The sequence below is a fragment of the Eurosta solidaginis genome, unplaced genomic scaffold (genome assembly GCF_040869045.1).
Source record: "Eurosta solidaginis isolate ZX-2024a unplaced genomic scaffold, ASM4086904v1 ctg00001140.1, whole genome shotgun sequence".
Lineage (NCBI taxonomy): Eukaryota > Metazoa > Arthropoda > Insecta > Diptera > Tephritidae > Eurosta > Eurosta solidaginis.
Window position 1 is genome coordinate 120,568 of NW_027136962.1, and position 15,295 is coordinate 135,862.

General features: G+C 32.9%; 3 non-coding genes across 3 annotated transcripts; all 3 read right to left on the reverse strand.

Annotated features, from left to right (window-relative positions):
- Nucleotides 1-2,250: 2,250 nt before the first annotated feature.
- On the reverse strand, nucleotides 2,251-2,369 carry LOC137235936 (5S ribosomal RNA). Its single transcript, XR_010948138.1, has one exon. It is a non-coding gene; the product is annotated as a 5S ribosomal RNA (ribosomal RNA).
- A 5,424-nt stretch (nucleotides 2,370-7,793) lies between these two features.
- Nucleotides 7,794-7,912, reverse strand: LOC137235937 (5S ribosomal RNA). The gene has a single exon (XR_010948139.1). It is a non-coding gene; the product is annotated as a 5S ribosomal RNA (ribosomal RNA).
- A 5,410-nt stretch (nucleotides 7,913-13,322) lies between these two features.
- LOC137235939 (5S ribosomal RNA) lies at nucleotides 13,323-13,441 on the reverse strand. The gene has a single exon (XR_010948141.1). It is a non-coding gene; the product is annotated as a 5S ribosomal RNA (ribosomal RNA).
- Nucleotides 13,442-15,295: the final 1,854 nt, after the last annotated feature.

Consider the following 15,295-nt stretch of genomic DNA (forward strand, 5'->3'; position numbering starts at 1 on the left):
GCATGCCGTGAGTGAGGGTACTAAGGCTGTTACCAAATACACAAGCTCCAAGTAATTTGTGCGACTGAGGAAGTGAAAAATGTTAACAAAAAGGCCCTTTTCAGGGCCACAAAATATAAATTAACAAAGAGATATGAATTTTTCTAAGTCGATGAAAATTTTTAATTTTGTTTTGCAATTGAAACATCAAAAAATGTTAACAAAAAGGCGCTTTTCAGGGCCACAAAATATAAATTAACAAAGAGATATGAATTTTTCTAAGTCGATGAAAATTTTTAATTTTGTTTTGCAATTGAAACATCAATTTTAAAATTGGTCAGCATGGTAGGGCTGACTTACAGTGTCAGACACTAGAGCGGTTAATTATTATGGCGAAGCAACGCTGTAGTCAGACGTATTGCGTACATTTTTGATCTTTTTGTTTGTATATTTTGTAGCCCTGAAAAGGGCTTATTGATAATTCAACATTTAATGAATGTTGTGTCCTTGTAAATTATCACAAAAAACGCAGCATATTTATTTTTTAGCTGATGCCTTTTTTGCAGCTGGCTTTTTAGTCGCAGCTTTTTTTGGTTTGGTAGCAGTTGCTTTTGCTTTTGTTGCCTTTGACTTAGCGGTGGCAGATTTCGACTTGGTTGGCTTGGCTTTAACGGCGCCAGTCTTTTTTGCGTCTTTAGCCTTAGATTTCTCACTTTTCTTTTTTTCGGCGGTTTTCTTAGTGGCAACAGCTTTTTTCACTTTTTTCTCACCACTTGCCTTTTTAACACCACTCGACGATTTTTTCTTTAATGTTGCACTATCTTTTTTGGCTTTTGATTTATCAACCGATTTTGACTTACCATCACCTGATTTAGTGGCTGCAGCTGATAATTTAAATGAACCAGATGCCCCCTTTCCTTTGGTTTGAATCAATTTTCCACTAGTAACAGCCGATTTCAAATAGCGCTTAATAAATGGTGCCAATTTTTGGGCGTCACATTTATATGTTGCACTAATATATTTCTTAATTGCCAAAAGTGATGAGCCACCACGTTCCTTCAAATTCTTAATCGATGCATCTACCATTTGTTGAGTTGGTGGATGAGTGGGAGCAACCGATGGTTTTTTGGGTTTAGTTGCTTTTTTAGCAGCAACTTTCTTCTCAGCAACAGCAGCAGAAGCAGCTACTGGTGAGCTAACATTTGCAACAGCGATTGTGTCAGACATTTTCACTTAATTATTTTATTTAAACTTTTATTAACACTTGAAAATATTTATCAATTTAAGCACACAAAGCACAAACTCACTATTTATACTTTTTTATACAAGCGCATAGAATGCGATACTCTGTTTAAAATTTGAGAAGCGCAGCGAAAAGATGGATGACAAATGTTTTCATTTCAGTGCTACGTACCATTTACATTTGATAAACTTTTCATCTTAATAAATTAATTAAAATTCACATATTAAAGTTATTGCAAATATTCATGTAAAAATAGATAACTGAAATGTGTTAGTTTGATATACGAATTCATTTAAATTGATGAATTTCATATTTTCGGAGTGTCAGGCATTTTAATCAAAAGTTTGCACTGATAAAATCGAATTTTTTCTCAATTAAGTGAAATTTCTTAAAATATATTTGTACTAATCAAAATTTTAATTCGGATATATAAAATATGTTAAATTAGAAATCAAAAAACTTATCTTCGTTGAGTTTTAACAACATTATTTTATTTTAAAAAATTTTTTAAATATTTCTATTGCAACACTAGAGTAACCCTATATGGCTTCACTTAAAGGCATCTAAAGTTTGGAATTTTAGTCTGAATTGATTATTGATATTGGACGTCTACAACTTATATGTATAATTAAATGAAATTTCATGACATTCAAAAAAAAAAATAAAAAAAATTCTCATTGAATGCTTATTAATTATCAATATGATTATAATATACATATCTGAACATAATCGGACATCAGCGTCCATTTTAAGTACTATAATAGGTGGATGAGTATGAATTTGTACTATGCAGATTCATTTTGTATTTATATGATGAATGCTTATAAGCTTTAAATCAATAATTGATATGGTAAAAAATTATAACTAATATTATTATGCACGTAAATGTATGCGCGCGTATGAAATTTTTCCATTGAATCTATAGAAATATTAAATTGTATTCCAAGTATTTATTCAATTAAATGCAATTTAATAAAAAAAATATTTATGTACATATATATACATAAAATAAAAGAAAAAGTTGGATATGCCAACAACACGCGGTGTTCCCAAGCGGTCCCCCATCTAAGTACTAACCGCGCCCGACGCTGCTTAATTTCGGTGATCGGACGAGAACCGATGTATTCAGCGTGGTATGGTCGTTGGCAAAATTTGTTTGCCTAAATTGGTATAAGTATGGCTATTTTAATGTGTATACTCGCAGCTGTGAATTTGTCCTTTTTTTTTTTAAATGATATAAGTCGATTTAAGTAAATTTTGTTATATACTTTATAGTTTAGTGTATTCAGATACTCTTGCTACTAAAATCAGATTAAGTTTATTTTTTTACAAAAATGAACTTATGCCATTTTTGAAAATAAGCCTGCTATTATAGACATATTTATATCGCTTGGCTTGTGTCGGGGTATATTCATTTGCATGAGTTTTCATTATGCATACATACGTATGCTACTTAGTTTAAACGAACATTCATACATACTACATATGCATGTACATCTTAATAACATATCTTTCTGTTATGTATTGTATTAGAGAAATTTTGAAATCTTTGTTAAAAAATATTGTGGTCCTGAAAAGGACCGTTTGTTTGAATGTATATTTATTTTGTGTTAATATGTCCGTAAAAATGAATTTAACCGCCGAAACCATACAATGTACGACCCTGCCTCTTCAATGCATATACAACATCCATAGCCGTAACTGTTTTCCTTTTAGCATGTTCAGTATAAGTGACTGCATCACGGATAACATTTTCCAAAAATACTTTTAAAACACCACGAGTTTCTTCATATATTAAACCAGATATACGTTTTACGCCACCACGACGTGCTAAACGTCGAATAGCTGGCTTTGTGATACCTTGGATGTTATCACGTAAAACTTTGCGATGACGTTTGGCGCCACCTTTACCTAATCCTTTTCCACCTTTGCCACGACCAGTCATTTTTTCTATTTAGCACTTTTTTTAGCTTTCACAAGAACACTTCACTTGATCACTTCACTTCACAACTAATAGCTTGGTTACCGAACGTAGCTGCTATTTATACAAAAATCCACAACATTGAGTGAGCTACCATTATGTGGCATAAATATTTCTATCTCATTTTAACTCGCACAATATTGCAACCCTAAAAAAATGGACAAATGAAACGTTTTTGTGTATTTTATTACATGTATTTCCACATTTATAAAAATTAGGTTTATTAAGTGAAGTGTTCAGTGATCAGTGTTTATTTTGAATTGTGAAAAATAAAAGTGAGAAATGGCTCGTACAAAGCAAACAGCCCGTAAATCGACTGGTGGTAAAGCGCCACGTAAACAATTGGCCACTAAAGCTGCTCGCAAAAGTGCGCCGGCAACTGGTGGAGTGAAGAAGCCACATCGTTATCGCCCAGGTACAGTCGCTTTGCGTGAAATTCGTCGTTATCAGAAGAGTACCGAACTGTTGATTCGTAAATTGCCATTCCAACGTTTGGTGCGTGAAATTGCTCAAGATTTTAAAACTGATTTACGTTTCCAGAGTTCAGCTGTTATGGCATTACAAGAAGCAAGTGAAGCATATTTAGTTGGTTTGTTCGAAGATACAAATTTGTGTGCCATTCATGCAAAACGTGTCACAATTATGCCAAAAGATATTCAATTGGCTAGACGTATACGTGGTGAACGTGCTTAATTCCATATTTTAATAAATATTATAAACGGTCCTTTTCAGGACCACAAATTTTTTTAAACAAAAAAGATCAAAAATAACTGAAGCAACTGTTAATGAAAATTCGTATTTTGATAGTAGCAGCTGTAGTTTTACCCTTAATATGGTGTGTATACCTACTCACGAGTATATACACATTTATTTGCTAAACACATACATTAATATGTATGCACGGTTGTGTGTTTGTACCTTTGGTACGTATGAATACACGCCACAACTTTTTGCGCCTTTGTCGAGATGCTCATACAAACATACATATGTACATATATACATACAATATGTAGTAGCTTGCATGCTGTACTTTTTTAATGTTGCTCAGTTTTTTTTCTTCTGGAAAATGATGTAAGTCAACTTTTTTATGAATATTTTCAAACACTATTTTATTAATTGAAGTAGTTGTTAACGCAGATTTCGTTAAAAAAATAAATTTTCCAAAAGTGTACTTATGACCTTTTAAATTTTTCTTTCAAAAAGTGTTTTAATAGGTTTTAAAATAGATAAATACATATATATGACAATATAATTAATCTCTTTGTATATATATTTTGTCGTCCTGAAAAGGACGGTTTTAAATTTGGCGTCTAAGAATATATGTAAATCGGCGATTACATCACTTATGCTTTCTTTTCGGTCTTCTTTGGTAAAAGTACAGCTTGAATATTTGGTAAAACACCACCTTGAGCTATGGTAACTCCAGACAATAGTTTATTCAATTCTTCATCGTTACGAATAGCCAATTGTAAATGACGTGGAATAATTCTAGTTTTTTTATTATCACGTGCAGCATTACCAGCCAATTCAAGAACTTCAGCTGCCAAATATTCCATAACAGCAGCTAAATATACTGGAGCACCGGCACCAACACGTTCAGCATAATTGCCTTTACGTAACAAGCGATGAATACGACCGACAGGGAATTGAAGACCAGCACGGTTTGAACGTGACTTTGCCTTTCCCTTTACTTTACCACCTTTACCACGGCCAGACATTGTTGTTATATATTTCACTTAATACACTTTTTCACAAATACACACACTAGCTGAATAGCTTGGGCACTTTATTTCCTAAACGCAATTTGTGCTGCGCTTATATACTTTTTCGTTTGTACATTGAGCAACCCCAATCGCATGTTTTCAAATTAATGCCGGCAATATTTAGCGAATCGTTACGAACAGGTTGAATGGTTTGTCGGAAAAAATACACTTAAAGGTGCGCATTTTGACACTTAGAAAATTATTAAAAAGTGTGAGTGATAGTGAAGTGATTTTGTGAAAATTAAATATGCCTCCTAAAACTAGTGGTAAAGCAGCTAAGAAGGCCGGTAAGGCTCAGAAGAATATTACTAAAAACGACAAGAAGAAGAAGCGTAAGAGGAAGGAAAGTTATGCCATCTACATTTATAAAGTGTTGAAACAAGTACATCCTGATACTGGTATATCGTCGAAAGCAATGAGTATCATGAACAGTTTTGTTAATGACATTTTTGAACGTATTGCTGCTGAAGCATCACGTTTAGCTCATTACAATAAACGTTCAACAATTACTAGTCGCGAAATTCAAACTGCCGTACGCCTATTGTTGCCTGGTGAATTGGCTAAGCATGCCGTGAGTGAGGGTACTAAGGCTGTTACCAAATACACAAGCTCCAAGTAATTTGTGCGACTGAGGAAAATATGTATAAAAGTGAAAAATGTTAACAAAAAGGCCCTTTTCAGGGCCACAAAATATAAATTAACAAAGAGATATGAATTTTTCTAAGTCGATGAAAATTTTTAATTTTGTTTTGCAATTGAAACATCAAAAAATATTAACAAAAAGGCGCTTTTCAGGGCCACAAAATATAAATTAACAAAGAGATATGAATTTTTCTAAGTCGATGAAAATTTTTAATTTTGTTTTGCAATTGAAACATCAATTTTAAAATTGGTCAGCATGGTAGGGCTGACTTACAGTGTCAGACACTAGAGCGGTTAATTATTATGGCGAAGCAACGCTGTAGTCAGACGTATTGCGTACATTTTTGATCTTTTTGTTTGTATATTTTGTAGCCCTGAAAAGGGCTTATTGATAATTCAACATTTAATGAATGTTGTGTCCTTGTAAATTATCACAAAAAACGCAGCATATTTATTTTTTAGCTGATGCCTTTTTTGCAGCTGGCTTTTTAGTCGCAGCTTTTTTTGGTTTGGTAGCAGTTGCTTTTGCTTTTGTTGCCTTTGACTTAGCGGTGGCAGATTTCGACTTGGTTGGCTTGGCTTTAACGGCGCCAGTCTTTTTTGCGTCTTTAGCCTTAGATTTCTCACTTTTCTTTTTTTCGGCGGTTTTCTTAGTGGCAACAGCTTTTTTCACTTTTTTCTCACCACTTGCCTTTTTAACACCACTCGACGATTTTTTCTTTAATGTTGCACTATCTTTTTTGGCTTTTGATTTATCAACCGATTTTGACTTACCATCACCTGATTTAGTGGCTGCAGCTGATAATTTAAATGAACCAGATGCCCCCTTTCCTTTGGTTTGAATCAATTTTCCACTAGTAACAGCCGATTTCAAATAGCGCTTAATAAATGGTGCCAATTTTTGGGCGTCACATTTATATGTTGCACTAATATATTTCTTAATTGCCAAAAGTGATGAGCCACCACGTTCCTTCAAATTCTTAATCGATGCATCTACCATTTGTTGAGTTGGTGGATGAGTGGGAGCAACCGATGGTTTTTTGGGTTTAGTTGCTTTTTTAGCAGCAACTTTCTTCTCAGCAACAGCAGCAGAAGCAGCTACTGGTGAGCTAACATTTGCAACAGCGATTGTGTCAGACATTTTCACTTAATTATTTTATTTAAACTTTTATTAACACTTGAAAATATTTATCAATTTAAGCACACAAAGCACAAACTCACTATTTATACTTTTTTATACAAGCGCATAGAATGCGATACTCTGTTTAAAATTTGAGAAGCGCAGCGAAAAGATGGATGACAAATGTTTTCATTTCAGTGCTACGTACCATTTACATTTGATAAACTTTTCATCTTAATAAATTAATTAAAATTCACATATTAAAGTTATTGCAAATATTCATGTAAAAATAGATAACTGAAATGTGTTAGTTTGATATACGAATTCATTTAAATTGATGAATTTCATATTTTCGGAGTGTCAGGCATTTTAATCAAAAGTTTGCACTGATAAAATCGAATTTTTTCTCAATTAAGTGAAATTTCTTAAAATATATTTGTACTAATCAAAATTTTAATTCGGATATATAAAATATGTTAAATTAGAAATCAAAAAACTTATCTTCGTTGAGTTTTAACAACATTATTTTATTTTAAAAAATTTTTTAAATATTTCTATTGCAACACTAGAGTAACCCTATATGGCTTCACTTAAAGGCATCTAAAGTTTGGAATTTTAGTCTGAATTGATTATTGATATTGGACGTCTACAACTTATATGTATAATTAAATGAAATTTCATGACATTCAAAAAAAAAAATAAAAAAAATTCTCATTGAATGCTTATTAATTATCAATATGATTATAATATACATATCTGAACATAATCGGACATCAGCGTCCATTTTAAGTACTATAATAGGTGGATGAGTATGAATTTGTACTATGCAGATTCATTTTGTATTTATATGATGAATGCTTATAAGCTTTAAATCAATAATTGATATGGTAAAAAATTATAACTAATATTATTATGCACGTAAATGTATGCGCGCGTATGAAATTTTTCCATTGAATCTATAGAAATATTAAATTGTATTCCAAGTATTTATTCAATTAAATGCAATTTAATAAAAAAAATATTTATGTACATATATATACATAAAATAAAAGAAAAAGTTGGATATGCCAACAACACGCGGTGTTCCCAAGCGGTCCCCCATCTAAGTACTAACCGCGCCCGACGCTGCTTAATTTCGGTGATCGGACGAGAACCGATGTATTCAGCGTGGTATGGTCGTTGGCAAAATTTGTTTGCCTAAATTGGTATAAGTATGGCTATTTTAATGTGTATACTCGCAGCTGTGAATTTGTCCTTTTTTTTTTTAAATGATATAAGTCGATTTAAGTAAATTTTGTTATATACTTTATAGTTTAGTGTATTCAGATACTCTTGCTACTAAAATCAGATTAAGTTTATTTTTTTACAAAAATGAACTTATGCCATTTTTGAAAATAAGCCTGCTATTATAGACATATTTATATCGCTTGGCTTGTGTCGGGGTATATTCATTTGCATGAGTTTTCATTATGCATACATACGTATGCTACTTAGTTTAAACGAACATTCATACATACTACATATGCATGTACATCTTAATAACATATCTTTCTGTTATGTATTGTATTAGAGAAATTTTGAAATCTTTGTTAAAAAATATTGTGGTCCTGAAAAGGACCGTTTGTTTGAATGTATATTTATTTTGTGTTAATATGTCCGTAAAAATGAATTTAACCGCCGAAACCATACAATGTACGACCCTGCCTCTTCAATGCATATACAACATCCATAGCCGTAACTGTTTTCCTTTTAGCATGTTCAGTATAAGTGACTGCATCACGGATAACATTTTCCAAAAATACTTTTAAAACACCACGAGTTTCTTCATATATTAAACCAGATATACGTTTTACGCCACCACGACGTGCTAAACGTCGAATAGCTGGCTTTGTGATACCTTGGATGTTATCACGTAAAACTTTGCGATGACGTTTGGCGCCACCTTTACCTAATCCTTTTCCACCTTTGCCACGACCAGTCATTTTTTCTATTTAGCACTTTTTTTAGCTTTCACAAGAACACTTCACTTGATCACTTCACTTCACAACTAATAGCTTGGTTACCGAACGTAGCTGCTATTTATACAAAAATCCACAACATTGAGTGAGCTACCATTATGTGGCATAAATATTTCTATCTCATTTTAACTCGCACAATATTGCAACCCTAAAAAAATGGACAAATGAAACGTTTTTGTGTATTTTATTATATGTATTTCCACATTTATAAAAATTAGGTTTATTAAGTGAAGTGTTCAGTGATCAGTGTTTATTTTGAATTGTGAAAAATAAAAGTGAGAAATGGCTCGTACAAAGCAAACAGCCCGTAAATCGACTGGTGGTAAAGCGCCACGTAAACAATTGGCCACTAAAGCTGCTCGCAAAAGTGCGCCGGCAACTGGTGGAGTGAAGAAGCCACATCGTTATCGCCCAGGTACAGTCGCTTTGCGTGAAATTCGTCGTTATCAGAAGAGTACCGAACTGTTGATTCGTAAATTGCCATTCCAACGTTTGGTGCGTGAAATTGCTCAAGATTTTAAAACTGATTTACGTTTCCAGAGTTCAGCTGTTATGGCATTACAAGAAGCAAGTGAAGCATATTTAGTTGGTTTGTTCGAAGATACAAATTTGTGTGCCATTCATGCAAAACGTGTCACAATTATGCCAAAAGATATTCAATTGGCTAGACGTATACGTGGTGAACGTGCTTAATTCCATATTTTAATAAATATTATAAACGGTCCTTTTCAGGACCACAAATTTTTTTAAACAAAAAAGATCAAAAATAACTGAAGCAACTGTTAATGAAAATTCGTATTTTGATAGTAGCAGCTGTAGTTTTACCCTTAATATGGTGTGTATACCTACTCACGAGTATATACACATTTATTTGCTAAACACATACATTAATATGTATGCACGGTTGTGTGTTTGTACCTTTGGTACGTATGAATACACGCCACAACTTTTTGCGCCTTTGTCGAGATGCTCATACAAACATACATATGTACATATATACATACAATATGTAGTAGCTTGCATGCTGTACTTTTTTAATGTTGCTCAGTTTTTTTTCTTCTGGAAAATGATGTAAGTCAACTTTTTTATGAATATTTTCAAACACTATTTTATTAATTGAAGTAGTTGTTAACGCAGATTTCGTTAAAAAAATAAATTTTCCAAAAGTGTACTTATGACCTTTTAAATTTTTCTTTCAAAAAGTGTTTTAATAGGTTTTAAAATAGATAAATACATATATATGACAATATAATTAATCTCTTTGTATATATATTTTGTCGTCCTGAAAAGGACGGTTTTAAATTTGGCGTCTAAGAATATATGTAAATCGGCGATTACATCACTTATGCTTTCTTTTCGGTCTTCTTTGGTAAAAGTACAGCTTGAATATTTGGTAAAACACCACCTTGAGCTATGGTAACTCCAGACAATAGTTTATTCAATTCTTCATCGTTACGAATAGCCAATTGTAAATGACGTGGAATAATTCTAGTTTTTTTATTATCACGTGCAGCATTACCAGCCAATTCAAGAACTTCAGCTGCCAAATATTCCATAACAGCAGCTAAATATACTGGAGCACCGGCACCAACACGTTCAGCATAATTGCCTTTACGTAACAAGCGATGAATACGACCGACAGGGAATTGAAGACCAGCACGGTTTGAACGTGACTTTGCCTTTCCCTTTACTTTACCACCTTTACCACGGCCAGACATTGTTGTTATATATTTCACTTAATACACTTTTTCACAAATACACACACTAGCTGAATAGCTTGGGCACTTTATTTCCTAAACGCAATTTGTGCTGCGCTTATATACTTTTTCGTTTGTACATTGAGCAACCCCAATCGCATGTTTTCAAATTAATGCCGGCAATATTTAGCGAATCGTTACGAACAGGTTGAATGGTTTGTCGGAAAAAATACACTTAAAGGTGCGCATTTTGACACTTGGAAAATTATTAAAAAGTGTGAGTGATAGTGAAGTGATTTTGTGAAAATTAAATATGCCTCCTAAAACTAGTGGTAAAGCAGCTAAGAAGGCCGGTAAGGCTCAGAAGAATATTACTAAAAACGACAAGAAGAAGAAGCGTAAGAGGAAGGAAAGTTATGCCATCTACATTTATAAAGTGTTGAAACAAGTACATCCTGATACTGGTATATCGTCGAAAGCAATGAGTATCATGAACAGTTTTGTTAATGACATTTTTGAACGTATTGCTGCTGAAGCATCACGTTTAGCTCATTACAATAAACGTTCAACAATTACTAGTCGCGAAATTCAAACTGCCGTACGCCTATTGTTGCCTGGTGAATTGTCTAAGCATGCCGTGAGTGAGGGTACTAAGGCTGTTACCAAATACACAAGCTCCAAGTAATTTGTGCGACTGAGGAAGTGAAAAATGTTAACAAAAAGGCCCTTTTCAGGGCCACAAAATATAAATTAACAAAGAGATATGAATTTTTCTAAGTCGATGAAAATTTTTAATTTTGTTTTGCAATTGAAACATCAAAAAATGTTAACAAAAAGGCGCTTTTCAGGGCCACAAAATATAAATTAACAAAGAGATATGAATTTTTCTAAGTCGATGAAAATTTTTAATTTTGTTTTGCAATTGAAACATCAATTTTAAAATTGGTCAGCATGGTAGGGCTGACTTACAGTGTCAGACACTAGAGCGGTTAATTATTATGGCGAAGCAACGCTGTAGTCAGACGTATTGCGTACATTTTTGATCTTTTTGTTTGTATATTTTGTAGCCCTGAAAAGGGCTTATTGATAATTCAACATTTAATGAATGTTGTGTCCTTGTAAATTATCACAAAAAACGCAGCATATTTATTTTTTAGCTGATGCCTTTTTTGCAGCTGGCTTTTTAGTCGCAGCCTTTTTTGGTTTGGTAGCAGTTGCTTTTGCTTTTGTTGCCTTTGACTTAGCGGTGGCAGATTTCGACTTGGTTGGCTTGGCTTTAACGGCGCCAGTCTTTTTTGCGTCTTTAGCCTTAGATTTCTCACTTTTCTTTTTTTCGGCGGTTTTCTTAGTGGCAACAGCTTTTTTCACTTTTTTCTCACCACTTGCCTTTTTAACACCACTCGACGATTTTTTCTTTAATGTTGCACTATCTTTTTTGGCTTTTGATTTATCAACCGATTTTGACTTACCATCACCTGATTTAGTGGCTGCAGCTGATAATTTAAATGAACCAGATGCCCCCTTTCCTTTGGTTTGAATCAATTTTCCACTAGTAACAGCCGATTTCAAATAGCGCTTAATAAATGGTGCCAATTTTTGGGCGTCACATTTATATGTTGCACTAATATATTTCTTAATTGCCAAAAGTGATGAGCCACCACGTTCCTTCAAATTCTTAATCGATGCATCTACCATTTGTTGAGTTGGTGGATGAGTGGGAGCAACCGATGGTTTTTTGGGTTTAGTTGCTTTTTTAGCAGCAACTTTCTTCTCAGCAACAGCAGCAGAAGCAGCTACTGGTGAGCTAACATTTGCAACAGCGATTGTGTCAGACATTTTCACTTAATTATTTTATTTAAACTTTTATTAACACTTGAAAATATTTATCAATTTAAGCACACAAAGCACAAACTCACTATTTATACTTTTTTATACAAGCGCATAGAATGCGATACTCTGTTTAAAATTTGAGAAGCGCAGCGAAAAGATGGATGACAAATGTTTTCATTTCAGTGCTACGTACCATTTACATTTGATAAACTTTTCATCTTAATAAATTAATTAAAATTCACATATTAAAGTTATTGCAAATATTCATGTAAAAATAGATAACTGAAATGTGTTAGTTTGATATACGAATTCATTTAAATTGATGAATTTCATATTTTCGGAGTGTCAGGCATTTTAATCAAAAGTTTGCACTGATAAAATCGAATTTTTTCTCAATTAAGTGAAATTTCTTAAAATATATTTGTACTAATCAAAATTTTAATTCGGATATATAAAATATGTTAAATTAGAAATCAAAAAACTTATCTTCGTTGAGTTTTAACAACATTATTTTATTTTAAAAAATTTTTTAAATATTTCTATTGCAACACTAGAGTAACCCTATATGGCTTCACTTAAAGGCATCTAAAGTTTGGAATTTTAGTCTGAATTGATTATTGATATTGGACGTCTACAACTTATATGTATAATTAAATGAAATTTCATGACATTCAAAAAAAAAATAAAAAAAATTCTCATTGAATGCTTATTAATTATCAATATGATTATAATATACATATCTGAACATAATCGGACATCAGCGTCCATTTTAAGTACTATAATAGGTGGATGAGTATGAATTTGTACTATGCAGATTCATTTTGTATTTATATGATGAATGCTTATAAGCTTTAAATCAATAATTGATATGGTAAAAAATTATAACTAATATTATTATGCACGTAAATGTATGCGCGCGTATGAAATTTTTCCATTGAATCTATAGAAATATTAAATTGTATTCCAAGTATTTATTCAATTAAATGCAATTTAATAAAAAAAATATTTATGTACATATATATACATAAAATAAAAGAAAAAGTTGGATATGCCAACAACACGCGGTGTTCCCAAGCGGTCCCCCATCTAAGTACTAACCGCGCCCGACGCTGCTTAATTTCGGTGATCGGACGAGAACCGATGTATTCAGCGTGGTATGGTCGTTGGCAAAATTTGTTTGCCTAAATTGGTATAAGTATGGCTATTTTAATGTGTATACTCGCAGCTGTGAATTTGTCCTTTTTTTTTTTAAATGATATAAGTCGATTTAAGTAAATTTTGTTATATACTTTATAGTTTAGTGTATTCAGATACTCTTGCTACTAAAATCAGATTAAGTTTATTTTTTTACAAAAATGAACTTATGCCATTTTTGAAAATAAGCCTGCTATTATAGACATATTTATATCGCTTGGCTTGTGTCGGGGTATATTCATTTGCATGAGTTTTCATTATGCATACATACGTATGCTACTTAGTTTAAACGAACATTCATACATACTACATATGCATGTACATCTTAATAACATATCTTTCTGTTATGTATTGTATTAGAGAAATTTTGAAATCTTTGTTAAAAAATATTGTGGTCCTGAAAAGGACCGTTTGTTTGAATGTATATTTATTTTGTGTTAATATGTCCGTAAAAATGAATTTAACCGCCGAAACCATACAATGTACGACCCTGCCTCTTCAATGCATATACAACATCCATAGCCGTAACTGTTTTCCTTTTAGCATGTTCAGTATAAGTGACTGCATCACGGATAACATTTTCCAAAAATACTTTTAAAACACCACGAGTTTCTTCATATATTAAACCAGATATACGTTTTACGCCACCACGACGTGCTAAACGTCGAATAGCTGGCTTTGTGATACCTTGGATGTTATCACGTAAAACTTTGCGATGACGTTTGGCGCCACCTTTACCTAATCCTTTTCCACCTTTGCCACGACCAGTCATTTTTTCTATTTAGCACTTTTTTTAGCTTTCACAAGAACACTTCACTTGATCACTTCACTTCACAACTAATAGCTTGGTTACCGAACGTAGCTGCTATTTATACAAAAATCCACAACATTGAGTGAGCTACCATTATGTGGCATAAATATTTCTATCTCATTTTAACTCGCACAATATTGCAACCCTAAAAAAATGGACAAATGAAACGTTTTTGTGTATTTTATTATATGTATTTCCACATTTATAAAAATTAGGTTTATTAAGTGAAGTGTTCAGTGATCAGTGTTTATTTTGAATTGTGAAAAATAAAAGTGAGAAATGGCTCGTACAAAGCAAACAGCCCGTAAATCGACTGGTGGTAAAGCGCCACGTAAACAATTGGCCACTAAAGCTGCTCGCAAAAGTGCGCCGGCAACTGGTGGAGTGAAGAAGCCACATCGTTATCGCCCAGGTACAGTCGCTTTGCGTGAAATTCGTCGTTATCAGAAGAGTACCGAACTGTTGATTCGTAAATTGCCATTCCAACGTTTGGTGCGTGAAATTGCTCAAGATTTTAAAACTGATTTACGTTTCCAGAGTTCAGCTGTTATGGCATTACAAGAAGCAAGTGAAGCATATTTAGTTGGTTTGTTCGAAGATACAAATTTGTGTGCCATTCATGCAAAACGTGTCACAATTATGCCAAAAGATATTCAATTGGCTAGACGTATACGTGGTGAACGTGCTTAATTCCATATTTTAATAAATATTATAAACGGTCCTTTTCAGGACCACAAATTTTTTTAAACAAAAAAGATCAAAAATAACTGAAGCAACTGTTAATGAAAATTCGTATTTTGATAGTAGCAGCTGTAGTTTTACCCTTAATATGGTGTGTATACCTACTCACGAGTATATACACATTTATTTGCTAAACACATACATTAATATGTATGCACGGTTGTGTGTTTGTACCTTTGGTACGTATGAATACACGCCACAACTTTTTGCGCCTTTGTCGAGATGCTCATACAAACATACATATGTACATATATACATACAATATGTAGTAGCTTG